We start from the raw sequence: 13,544 nt of genomic DNA on the forward strand, positions 1-13,544 counted from the left end.
CTTCAAAAAAGGCAGGAAGGAAGACCCGGGAAACCATAGGCCGGTTAGTCTTACCTCGATCCTAGGCAAGCTGTTCGAGAACATTATGCTGGCACACATCCAAAACAGCAGTTTTAAGAGGAAAAAAATATACAGGTTGTTAGTTTGGGGGGGGAGGGCATGGCAAAAACTAATAAGCATAAATCAAAATAAATAAGACAATAGCATTACCTACACTGCATAGTAAAAATCCACAATCCCACTTTGATTCCTCCTCAACTGAAACTAGTGGTGCTATTAGGAGTAGCTTTTCTCAGCCTGCCATCACAAGTGAGCAATACAGAAATACCCTTAGCTGCCGTACATGTGAAGTAAGTATGAAAAAAACCATCATATCTATGGATGAAAAATCTAAATTAAGAACTAATTATTGGCTATCCAAAAATATCAAGGGAACAGGCTTTTAAAATGCCTCAGCACCACAACTGCAAATCAACAGACTAGTGTAAACTTTTTTCAAGAACATTTTATTCAATCCCAAATATTTTGTTTGTTTCAAACAATTTCAATTGTTAAACACTGCGTTTCAACCTAAAATATTTCAATTAAACCCTGATTTCCCAAAAAGTTATTTCAGAGAGTTCCCAAAAACTAACAATTTGTCAAAATGAACATGAGCTCAAATCCTTTCCTGCTAAATCTGTCTTGTTTTGCTTTGCTGCTGTTTTTTTGTTTTGGGGTTTTTTTGGTGGGGGGGAAGTGGGGGAGGTGGTAACTATAAAAGGTTTTGGTCAAACACTTTTACCCAGTTTTACTAGAGAACTTTCAAGCCTTCCTGCCTGTACCACCTTGACTCTATATCCATACCTTCTTTACAAGCTATCCCTTCAATGTACCTGCTATTCTTGGAAAGCAGCATAAGTCTACTGCCAAAGCTGTTTTGGCTGCTACTCTTCCCTCCACCTGGACAGGGAAAGCAGCCTCGCCTCTCTCTTTCCTGAAAAGTAGAAGGATTACAATGCCACCCAAGGTGCATTAACTTTCGGGAGGGGAAAAGTTTGTGGGTTGAATGTGATTCTAGAGAGCTGGCGGGTAGAGCTCTGAAATGCTACCAGATCAGAAAGCAAATACATGGCCAAAGAAGCCTAACTGACAGAGGTGGCAATGGAAAGAAAAAGAAAAAAAACACAGACCTGCATGTCACAAAAGAAACCATAGCCCATACACTGCCAAAGAAAGAAGGGATTATTATATGTATTTATCCAGTCTGACCTTCCATCTAAAAGAGGCCTGGAGTTTTAATGAACAGGTAGAGTCTTCATGCAATAGACTGAGTTTTGTTAACATCAATAATAATTTAAAAAATAAGAGTAAACCATTTAAAAATCATTCAATATAAAATGTTTGCAGAAACAAAAACTGCTGGAAAGCAAAACAATCTAAACAAACTCCAAAAAGGAGATGCTGTGGTAGATTTATTAAATGGATAGACAAATATTCTCACCCCTTCTCTCTCTCACTCAGTAACAGCTCAACTTGTGATCTTGATGTTCGTACATGCAATGTTTCTATATTCCCAAACCAGAAAGGTTATACTGCTGTTTGACAAACCTGTCACACCACCAAATAAGCATTTAAGGCAAAAACAGAGGTAAAATAATGTCTTCCTAAACCTCACTCTGAAAAATATGCAAAACCTACAGTTATAAATTTTGCAAACAGAGAGCAGACATTGGTTAAGAAACAGCATCCTAGAAAAAAATTAGTTGCTGAGTAAAACCCCCACTATGAGGTTGGAAGTATTTTACTACAATTTCTTCTAATTGCCACTCAACTTCCATCTCATCAAAACAAGGAGGCAGCAAGCACTGTATTTAAGAGGAGCATTAAAGATGATCCAGGCTATTACAGATCAGCAAGCCTTCCATCTGTAACTGACAAGTCAGTTGAATCAATATAGGACAAAACTACTAAAAGTGCTTAAGATGAAGGAGGTCTAAACCACCACAGCTTTAGCTACAGACATCTGTGCTTCTCCAATCAAAATATAATGGAAGATAAGAACAATGCTTGACCCAATCTGGACTTTTAAAAAACCACTACCGGAGTCTCTTACAAGAAGTTATTAAAGAAAACTAATCTTGCATTAGAGGAAAAATCTTTTTTGGGTCAGAGGCCAACTATGAGGCACAAAAGCAGTAGAAATAAATTAGGTAATTTTCATTATGGTATAAAATTAACAGAAATGTGCTATGGAATTTCATATTAGAATTAGATTTCTTTTAATAGTCTGAAAAAAAATTGGTAAACAGCGAAGTGAAAAAATTTGCAGATGTCAATATTATTTAAGTTGTTTAAAACAACAGAACATCACGCGGAACTTCAGTTCCAGCAAGCTACAACAGTGATTCTCAGACTTTTTTAGACTCAGGGCAGCCCTTCATAACTTTTCTAAACTGAGCAGCAACCCATTTCAATTTATTTATGACAGTGCTTGCCTCCTTGCAGAGGAACCAGGTGGGAAAGAGCGTGAGCTTCTGCTCAACTCACACCCCAACGTTGCCACACCCCAGGGTGCCCCAGCTCTCTGGTTGAAAATCACTGAGCTACATGATTGGGCAGCCCAATGGCAGACAAAACTGAATGTTGACTAGGACCATACATATGTAGGAAAATAATTTGAAAAGTAGCCATACATATGATGACTCATACTGAACATAGAACACAAAGATGAAAGCACTCCAAAAAAGATGATTTCCATCACTTCAGAAAACTCAGTCATGAGCTCAACTCTGGGCGCAGTGATAAGTTAAGAAGCACAGAGAACAAGTTGAGGTATATTACCATATTTAGTTGAATCCAAGATGGAGCCAAGAGTTTTTCCCCCCCGCCCCTTCAGCATGGCAAAAAAAGTCCCATCTTGGATTTGAGTACAAGGTGAAGGTGGGGGCAGGCAGCTGCTGCAGCTCTAATTCCAGCTGTGAGCCCAGGTCTGGACAGAGTCAGACTCTCAGCAGGCACCTGTCACCCCCTCCCTGACCTCTGCAACCTCCCCCTCCACTTATTTTCAGGCATGGTACCAGCTCTGACCGAATTCCCTCCCAGGGCACAGAGCACACGCAAGCTCTGCCCCCTGCCTGGTCTATTAGCAGTGGCACAGCTTCAGCTCTGGGATGCTTCCATGGGCTCTGTGACCCAACTGAAGCCATGTCTGACAGTAAGGGGGATGGGGAGGGAAAGAGACAGAGGCCGGCGAGAGCTGGGAGTGGGGAAGGGGCAGAGGCTGTGGGGTGCAGAAAGAGGAAGGAGCAAGCAGGCTGCAGAAATGGCAGGGGGAGGCAGAAGGTAGGAGGGATGCCTGACCTCAGCCCCCTGCAGCTGCTTTCCCTGGCGCAGCAGTGGAGAATGGAAACAAATTTAAGACCACCCTCCAATAATTAGATTTTATGCTGAGAAATTTTTAACAAATTAATAACTTTTCCATATATAGAATATAATTATTGGAGCGGTTGTTTTAAATTCCAAGTCAGAACCAGTAAGTTATAAAATGGTATTAAGTCCTTACGTGGAATTGTATATTCATTTATTGGGCTCTCCTAAAAAAAGTCTGTAGCAAAAATAGGGAGGATTCAAAGGAGAACTACAATTAGAGATACAGATATGAAATGGATTTAGAAAAAAAAATTATTAAACAACATTTTGAACAGGGAGAAGCCATAAGGCCTCAAGCAAAAATAATATTGAAAAAGATTAGGTCAGTTAACCTTAGAAAGGAGACATAATACAAATATTCTCAATAGTGAATGGTATAAAGAAGGTGAACAGGAACTTGTATTTACAAGACATCACCTAAAAGTAAGAGGGTTGAAGGGTGGTAAACTCAAGACCAATGCCAAATAGTTTTTCCATGAAGCACACATTTGGACTACAGAATTCATAACAACAAGCATTTGGCTTCAGTGTTGTCTTCACAACATTTTTAAATGGATTAAAAGGGCATTTTTTTATGCATAACAAGTACATCTGGAGTTGCAGAGGGTCTTTAAGAATGCTTCAGAAGTAATATTCAAGACTGAAAAAAAACCAGATTGATAAGAGATAATCCAATGGAGCCTCATTCTTTTCCAAAATGCGGAGAGTGACTACCTAGTCTCTGAAACCAGGAAATGTGAAGTTGAGGCATATGCCAGCTTCACGATACAATGTTAACTCTGTTCTCCAGGACTTGGCAATAGCTACAGGGAAGAATTGGCAATAAAAGTACACAGGTTAAGTTAACAAGGAAATTGAAGACTTTAAGACACTTAAGAGACTTTGAAGACTTAATTCACCAAGAAATCTGATGGCTTTTGGGCGGATGCTTCAGTTGTGTTCTATAGCTGTGACCTCTAGCACTTCTCTTCCTGTCCACTGGATGAGGTGTAGTTGTAACAGAATGGAGGGTTTAACTTGGCAAAGCTGTGACTGTCATGGGAAGAGGTACATTGGTACACTCTGGGCATAAGCACACCTTATTACAGTATTAAATGTTGCAGGAAGTATCTGGAGAGATACCAAATGGTATAATTTTATCATGTAGATAGCCAGTGTGATGGCATACATGGCAAACATCTCTAGAACTTGATGAGGAACAAATTAGTAGAATTCTCAGAACGCATCCTCAAGACGAGGGTAGAGAGTAGGGCAGTAACATTTTAAAAGCAAGTCCAGCGTTGATTTGTAAGAACTAAGTTCAGTGTGAGCGTACACATTGTACCTCCTGTCAGGCCTAAACCTGAAGTTTTGCCATAGCAAGACAAAGCATTTAGACTTTACCCTAAAACATTCATATGCTCTATCCCATAGAATTTAGTAGTGTCCATGAGCAGTGTGTCAGTATGTGTGTTATGGGCATGATGGGGTGTCATTCAAAGAGTGCAAGCTGACTGCATGGGTGACCTTTTATTTACTCCTTTTCAGAAGTTTAGGCCACGTACAGATGTTCAGCTTCTCCTGCAAGAGTTGCTGCTCTCCCACGAGAGATCACAATTGTACAAAAGTTCAGGTTTTTTCTCCCAGAGCAAAAAGGGCCACTCCAGAAAAAAATATTACTTGAGAATAACCAGGGTTAAATCACTCCCAAGGGAGTTTCCCCTGAAAAAGTGAACGTCTGCACATGTTCTCTTTTAAGAGAAGTCACAGTACAGTCCTCCAGCATCCCAGTGTGCTTTGCTCCCACCCCTTGGGAGACAGAATCACTCACCAGGCCCCGCTGCTCCAGACAAGCAGGGAACAGAACATGTCCCCTTCACAATCCCCAGGTTGTGCTGCAGGGAGACAGAGGCAGGCTGCCCTCTAACACGCTGACATTCTGTCTTCAGGCAGACTGAGGGAGTCTGCAAAGTACACTGAGATGTGAGCACAGCCACCGCCCCTCAAGCTCTGCAGTTTCAGCACTGCAAACTCTCTTCTCTTCAGAGGCTCATCACTTAAATGTCTGCTCCTGCACCTCCAGGTAAGTTTTTCTACCAGGAGAAAAAACCTGGGAAAATTCTCCCAGATTTTTTGAATGTGTATGCAGCCATTTGTTAGTCCTCACCATCTAGGGCCACATAGGGGACTATTCTGCAAACTTAATTCAACATTAATAACATTTTGGAGCATTTGATTTCCTTGTTTGTTTGTTTTTTAATGCATGCACAGTTTTGATTCCTATGTGCAACAGTTCAGCTCTCCACCTTTATTGTGCATGCCTCCTCTACAACGATTACCCTAGACACATAACATCATGGCAGTATGCTCGTTCTTTTATTAACCCTACATCATCTACTCTAACTTTGTCCATCCAAAACAGCCTGCACTGGAACAAACATAATAGGATGAAAGATAAGAAAGATTAGTGTCCTATCAAGGACATAGGAGAATTAGATTTGGTTCCGTTTTCCATTACAGACTGTGATCTTAGGCAAGTCCCCTGTTTTCTCACATTATCCCCATGCAAATAATGGAGATAGTACTGTGTTGAGGCGGTATAGCAAAGATAAATGTTAAAAATTGTGAAGTGCTCATATATTACAGTAATGAGAGCCAAATAAGCACCTCTCACAGACAGATACATACAAGGAGCTTTGAGGCACAGCACTGCTCAGGAATCAAGGGGGAAGAAAGTTGCATAATTATACTACTCTGTATCCTAGAGTTAAATCATTTTTACTCTAAACTGATCCTGATTTTTGATAATTAATTAGCATAGATCTTTTTCTAAAGTAAAATTAGAGTTTGTATTTGGTTTTTAAAGCATTTAAGAATACCATTCTTATACTAGCTACTCATACGCTGGCCTCAGGACAAAATTTCCAAAAGAAGTCCCTGCAAAATGCAGTAAATAAGGAACATGCACACATTCTCCCAGTGCTTGGTGTAGCAGAGGTTGAATGACCACAACACACCACAGTATTATCTGCATGATGTATATGTATCATATGCATAATAAGTTAACACTGAAGCACTTCAAAATCTCTTTGGATCAGCAGTTTTGTGATGAGCCATTCTGAAGATCTACGGTAAATGATTTTTTAAATCTGTCTTCCCAAGAGGGGCAGTAGGTGCCATATACAACCTGAAATAATGGTCAGCTACTAAGATCAGGTGGTAGAATTAGAATCACAGTTTAAATCCCAAGTGAGTGCAAAACTTATCAGAAATGGGTAATTTTGCAAAATGCCTTTTAAAAGGTGACCATATTTTGGGAAACAACCGCAAATTTGGGAACTATCCCCACTTTACATTTTTGCGAAACACTTAAATACTTAAGACTCTTCAAATAAGCACTTAGATTTAAGTACATTTGAACAAAGTGCCACTCAATCTCAACTATACCACATCTGTTATAATACAAGCTAACCTGTAACATTATTAAGAGCAGGTTACCCCATATCTGTCCATGACAGACCCCACACTTACTGACAGTCAGGGACATGGTATCGGTAACCTAACACAAGAGTATTCATGTACTGTAGTAACTCATCTAAATCAGAAATACAAGTCCAATACTCAAGAGACATCCTATGGATTTAAGAAATTCCACAATGGACCTCTCATGCCTGTGCTGCACCAGGATGCTCAACCGCACAACCCAACCACCAACTCCTATTAGCGTGTGCCAAACGTAGAAACAAGGCAATTAATCCACTCTTGAGGCATCACTACTAGCCAGTGTCAACCACGCCAGAGACAGAGGTCTTGAGAGTGGCTGCAGAAGGATGCCTCAGGTGTGGCCTCACCACATGCCATATTTTTGGGTTTGGTATATGCAGACAGAAAGCACATTCACAAAGGCATCCCTGAAGACATACATGGAACCTAGTGTAGATACAGCCCTTCACTAACCCAGAGACATAGGGTATGCTACAAATATGGATATATATACTGTTGCCAAACTGACAACAAGTGCCCCTCTGTGTAACGAGGATGATAAGCCTAAAAGCAGTCCTCCTGTAGTCTACCTTTCCTGTACTCAACTATTTTTACTTATATGATACCATTTCATTTAATGAGTCTATATATAGTTTATTAAGGTTACTCAATTTAAGGGGTATCTTATAATTGGCATGTCAATGTACCTTTAGGTGATAAAAATTATGAAATGCATTTAAATCAAATAAACATGATTGCAAGGTTTAGCATGACAGGCACAGGTCACCTAGACAGAACTGGTAGCCAACATCTCTAGCTAAGGCAGGCTAACCCTTTGCACTAAAAGACCCTATTTTTAATTACTTAAAAATCTCTGCCAAGCTTAAATAACTCAGATTGAACTATTGAATGCCAGGTGGCTCTGCTGATTGAGGGAGAGGTTATGTAAAAAGATAAGGGTGCTCATGTTGAAGTCAACATGCAATCATTTCACTGAGAAGCTCTGATGCTTTGGAGTGTGGACTTAATTCATCTGAAGGGTGAAATCTGGGATTGTATTTTGCTGTTCCTATAAAAATCAACCCAAACTTGGCAGAACATTAAACTTCCAAATTTCTTATTTGTCCGCAAAAGGTAGAGGTTTAAAGGGACAGCAGATAAATTCTGCTGAGACACATCTCCAACACAGAGCAGATGAAACAAGATCTTGCCAACCTACAGACACAAAACTTGACAACATATTTCCACCTTCACCAAAATCAACAGATACCACAACCAAATTGTCAGAATGCATGGATCCTATACATCCTTATCAGAATATATGCCACACCTCATACAGAAGACCAAATGCCCACATGAAAACTATATGGTTGAAACTAGACAACCACTATGCTCATGCATGAACCCCATCAGAAACTTATCATAGTGGCAGAACACTTTTCACAAAACCACTACTCCATCTGAACTCACAGTCCTTGGTCTCAAAAGAAATCTTGAGCTCAAAGGAAATCTATACAATGTCTTCAGAAGACAGAGCTGGGAACCGAGCATTCAAATTTTACTAGATACTGTAAGATAGACCACCTTTTTCACTGATTTTCCATCCTGAATGCCCACCTCAGAGCAAGTGTTTCTTCCTCTCATTTCAGTCAAAATGGTTCAGCTATTTCCAAGAATGAGGTTAGGGGAAAAATTTTGGCTTACTCAGGTTACAAAATCTGGATAGTTGTTTTTAATAGCAGTTCTAAAGCCTACATGCTTTGAAACAGGGATTTCAAAATTTGTTCAAGAATTTGCTGCAAGGGTCTCTCTCGCACTATCCCTGCAAAAACCTTCACAAATTAGTTCAGGTTATAAACCTTGGGGGAGGGTGGGATCAGAATTCACATATTCTCAGCAAAGCCTTTATACAGTTTAACAGAAAAATAAATTCCAAAGATCCCATCCATGCTAGGTGTACTCCAGCCAGGCCTGACAAGAACTTTCCCCTCACAAATGCAACTCCATGTGCCAGCACATATGCCAGATCCACAAAACTGCACTATGAATAACAAAGTTCTCATGCTTTTCAGTGATTCTGTTCCGAGCTAGAGGAGAAATACTTTAAAGACAACATCTGGATCTGAAAAATCAAGAAGGGGAGAGATTAAGCAGATTGGAACAAGCATCTTGTTGAGAGGGCAGCAAGTGGGACAGGAGACAACAGGGGAAAAAGAAAAAATAACTAGAATTTGGGGCTGGAGAGGTAGGAGTTAGGAGGTAAAAAGAGAGACTGAGTAAAGCTCTGATGAAACTGGGAGTGGCTGGGTAAGGAGATGAAACTGAGCCACTGGCAGGGCATGTATGAAGCATACAGTGGGAGAAAAATCCTATGTGGAACCAGCAGGCAGGGAGAACTTGGATGAACTAAGCTAAAAAACTGGGATATTCAGGAGGGAAACAAAATTGGAATTATTAGGATTGGAAGCCAGCAGAGAGAGGAAGAGGGAGTGACAGAAAACCAGGATGGTAAAAATAAATACATTTAAAAAAAAAAACAGATGCACTGCTATACGGGAAACTGATAATAACTGGAGACAGGAGAGTAAGTGCTCGGTAGTAAGGTAAGAGGAGGCTAGACAAACACCTTGCTGGGGTCGTTTGACCCCAGTATTCTTTCCTGCCATGGCAGGGGGTCGGACTTGATGATCTGCTCAGGTCCCTTCCGACCCTACTAACTATGAAACTATAAGGAGAAAGTATATTAGGGATTTCTGAACAGAGAGTAGAATGAGAACTCAAAGTGGAGAAATCGGACTGGTTAGGTAAAAAAGAATGGGACTGGGGAGGAGAAAGGACCAGAAAGAATAAGAGTCTATGATAACTAAAGTACTAGCCCTTCCAGAACCTAGAACATAACACGATTCCTTAGTGTCACCATTCTTATGCTGTCAGCAATTATCTGAAATTTCTTGGCAAAGTATAGTCTCGTATCTCATTACTCTCCAGTGCCAGGTCACACTGCAATAAGTCATCCTCCTCTATAAAAGTTGTTCCATTAGCTCAGGTGGCAAAACTGTCTACGGTAAAACTAAAGGTTCTAACCTTTGTGATGAATCAAGTGTCAACAGGGTGCCACAGGATGGAATTCATTGTTTTACTTTGCCTTCTCAACACTTAGGAAATTACACTCAAAATCTCTTAAAAGAACACCACAGATGTTGCACAGTCAAACACTCCAAAGTTAGGAATGTAAAAATAAAGGCTGCTTGAACAAATACCCCTTGCATATTTGAATTGTGTTATAGCTGAATTATATCATCACTGGCTATTTTTCCAACATTCAATACAAAGAATGAAACTACCCTGAGGGGATGAATCAAAAAGTAATTTAGTAAATTCTTTCATTCTTTTTACCCTTTAAAAAGACCACACGTTTCTTCAGATTACATGCTTATGCTAGTAAATTATTAAAGCCAAAAGAGCTTTTATCTCAAATATCTGGACAGCAAAACATTCAAAGGAAGTAGGTGCTTATTTCTGAAATCAATAACCAACTCTTGCAGTTACTGCATTTACAGGACCATCAAGAACAAGACATGGCATTAAAGTGACCAGAAAAGCACTATGCTAATTTTTTCATATAACTAAGCTTCCTGCCCACTAGCTACATACTATGAACATTTAGTGGCTTTATTCCACTTCCTAGTGAACAAACAAACACCTATTTTCTAAGTGACAGTGTCAGAGAGACCTAGAACTGAGTAAGTATGGAGGCTCAACCACCTTTTCATTTTTAAAATATCAGCATTCAGGCAAAGTATAATGTAGAGGTTTCCACTGTCACTGCCTATAATTTATTGGTTTATGAATGAACAGGAGATTCCAGTTCAGGTCAATCTACCCCTTCCATAAGTTCCTTAAGAAAAAAGTTACTACCATGTAACATTTATTTACAGATTTATTAAAATGTAACATTTATTATGTTTTGTGACCATTAATTCACTCCCAACAGAAACACTTCACTCTACTTAAATATTGGTACATGGAAAAAATGTTACATATTTAAGGATTTGGTTCTGATATCAGGTATGCTAATGTTATATATGCAAAATCAGTTCAGAGTTGCATGGGCTTAAGAGCAAGAGTCAACAAGCTCAAGTATCAGACTAATTACAGTCCAGATACTTCAGACAAGTCATGTGTTATTTCAAGTTTTTTTTATAAAGCCAGACTGGCAACAGTGCCCCTCTGTGTAGAGAGGATGGTAGGCCCAAAAGGAGGCCTCCTGCACTCTACATTTTCTGACATTCTACTTAGAAGAATGAACGTGTAAAAGCTATCCAAAAAAAAGAAGCAGCAACTACCTGTCATGGGTAATGTAAAATTTGATTACCCAAGACGAAATGCAAGTTATTTTCAGTTTTGGGAGGAAGGAAATTGTTTGTAATAGCTCCCATGAACGGAGCTCAATTTTTTTATAAGATGTTTAAGTATTTTTCTCTCAGTTTGGGTTTCTACCCAACAACAATGTAATAATGAATAAGATGAGAATCGCTCGTCACACTGAAAACATCAAAGAGGGTAGTGCAAATATTTTTTTAAAATAAAATTATTCCATTTTAAACAGCAAATATAAATTGTTTTCACAAGGTAATCTATACCGAACACCTACAATACTGTAAAAATGGCTCCAAAAAGTAGGAACATAACTTTTTTATTATACAAAGAAGAGTGGCTGTTGCAAAATGGAAGAGGAGCAGCAACGGACAGGGGAAAATGCATTTAATTTGGAGTCAAGATGTGACAAAAAGCTACTGTGTTAAGAGAACGGTGAAATATTACAATCAGACTGAAATATCCCACACTGCTTTTTCTGAACATGTATAAATTAAATGTGGCAAGATGCCACCTATCCCCATGGATGCCAGGAATGGCAGAGAATTGTGGTGGTGAGGCGAGTTCCAGTTCCTCAGTGCTCACAGCTGATTGACTTGAAAGGATTTTTAAAGTTTCAGATACCTTTTCTACTTCTTCCTACCTAATCATTTTGGAGGTTGTATGATCTATTTCAAAGTCTGGTTCTACAATCTTGGCATGCAATCAACACGTGTAGTCTGGTTGTCACTGCATACGTTATTGCCCTTTAAATCATAAGAGTCTGAAAGCAAACAGAAGAGCCCAAGGAGAAAAAAGAAATCAACGGGATTTAGATTCTAACTCCTTCCCAGTGAAAAAATGGCTATAAACAAATTTGGGAAACTGACTCTACCTGGTGCCAAATGTATACAGCAAACATATGGGCAGGAGACACGGAACAAGGTCTTTCAGTTAAAATACTGCTAGCCAATACCAGAATTTAGCTAAAAGTGTGTCAACTGTTTACCTTTTATGCCATTCATTTGAAAATATCAAGCAAGGGAAAATTACCTAGCTAGAGTTTGCTATCATACTTTTCTAGATTTCTGTTCCTAACAAAAACAGGTATAGAAAAAACACTCATAACAAAAACTATATGAACTCCGGTACTATATCAGAGCCAATACTTCTGAAGTACCATGCAAATCAAAGCGCTAGAACCGCACTTAATTTGTCCACAACTTTACAACACGCCCAGCGTAGACAAATCAAACTCTCAAATGTAAAACTCAACCTGCAAAGATTTTAAATTATTCAGAGCCTGTGTGGTGGGATAATGCCCAACTGCTGTAACCCACCAGCAGCTGCTGGCCAAGGATGCTACAGCAGTCATCCTCAACTTTTTTAAACACTTGAGGCACCTCTCAGTAAGGCTCGAAACCCCTCTCTGAAAATGCCAGCTCTTAACTTTCCCTTGGTTTTCTGGCAACAGAAAAAGACTAAAGCTGAGAACCCAGAAAGCCTTAATGGGGCAGAGCATTTTTGACACTTCAAATGACTGTTTGAAATCTCTGAAGCCATCACTAGCATCAGAAGTACATGCCTCACCATGCTAGCAGCACATGGCACCCTGGAAAAGATCTCCAGGCACCCCAAGGTGCTGTAGCACCTGCTTGAGAAATGTTACTGTCAGACTGAACTAACCCACGCTGCTTTTTCTGAAGATGCATAAATTAAGCATGGCAAGATGCCACCTATCCCGACGGATGCTCAGATCAGCAGGGAAGGGGGCAATGATTTGAGTTCAAGTTCCTCAGTCCTCCCAGAAACAAGGAAAGTTATGAAGGCAACACTCAACTCCCCACATAGGGGTGACACAGAAGCACTGCCCACACACTCCTAGGCAGAAAGCACCGGGGGGCCAGGCTTTCCCATTGCCCACATGCTCCTAGGCAGAAAAGCACTACCCATCTGGACCTCAAAGGATTTCAGAAGCCCCCCAGCCCAGACCACCTCTGTGTCCCCAGCTCTGGCAACCCATGGAGGAGCCACCACTCGCTCCGCCTAGGGACAGGGGTCTTTCCCCGAGAGGGGCCGAGCCAAGGAGGGGGCTGGCACTTCCCCGCCCCGCGGGCCACGAGGGGGCCGGCCCCGCAGCTGGCTGCGAAGGGGCAGCTCTTTGTTGCCTCGACAAAGAGCCGGGACAACCGGCCCCAGCGGCGGGGCGGGGGGCTGCCCCCAACGACCCCGCCGCACCCACGTGCTCCCCCGCGCCCGGCGCTTACTCACGTCAGGGGCCACGCGGCTGTTTCCTTCGCCGTGGCGGGGCCGCG

At 40.7% G+C, this 13,544-nt stretch overlaps 1 protein-coding gene across 1 annotated transcript in view; it reads right to left on the bottom strand.

The window, feature by feature from the left end:
* FBXW7 (F-box and WD repeat domain containing 7) overlaps positions 1 to 13,530 on the bottom strand; it is a 255,063-nt gene extending 241,533 nt beyond the window's left edge. Inside the window, exon 1 of the mRNA XM_019534476.1 lies at positions 13,501 to 13,530. The gene's annotated coding sequence lies outside the window, so the exon portion shown is untranslated. The remainder of the gene's footprint in view (positions 1 to 13,500) is intronic.
* Positions 13,531 to 13,544: the final 14 nt, after the last annotated feature.

This window comes from Crocodylus porosus, unplaced genomic scaffold, assembly GCF_001723895.1.
Source record: "Crocodylus porosus isolate Cpor-Errol unplaced genomic scaffold, CroPor_comp1, whole genome shotgun sequence".
NCBI lineage: Eukaryota > Metazoa > Chordata > Crocodylia > Crocodylidae > Crocodylus > Crocodylus porosus.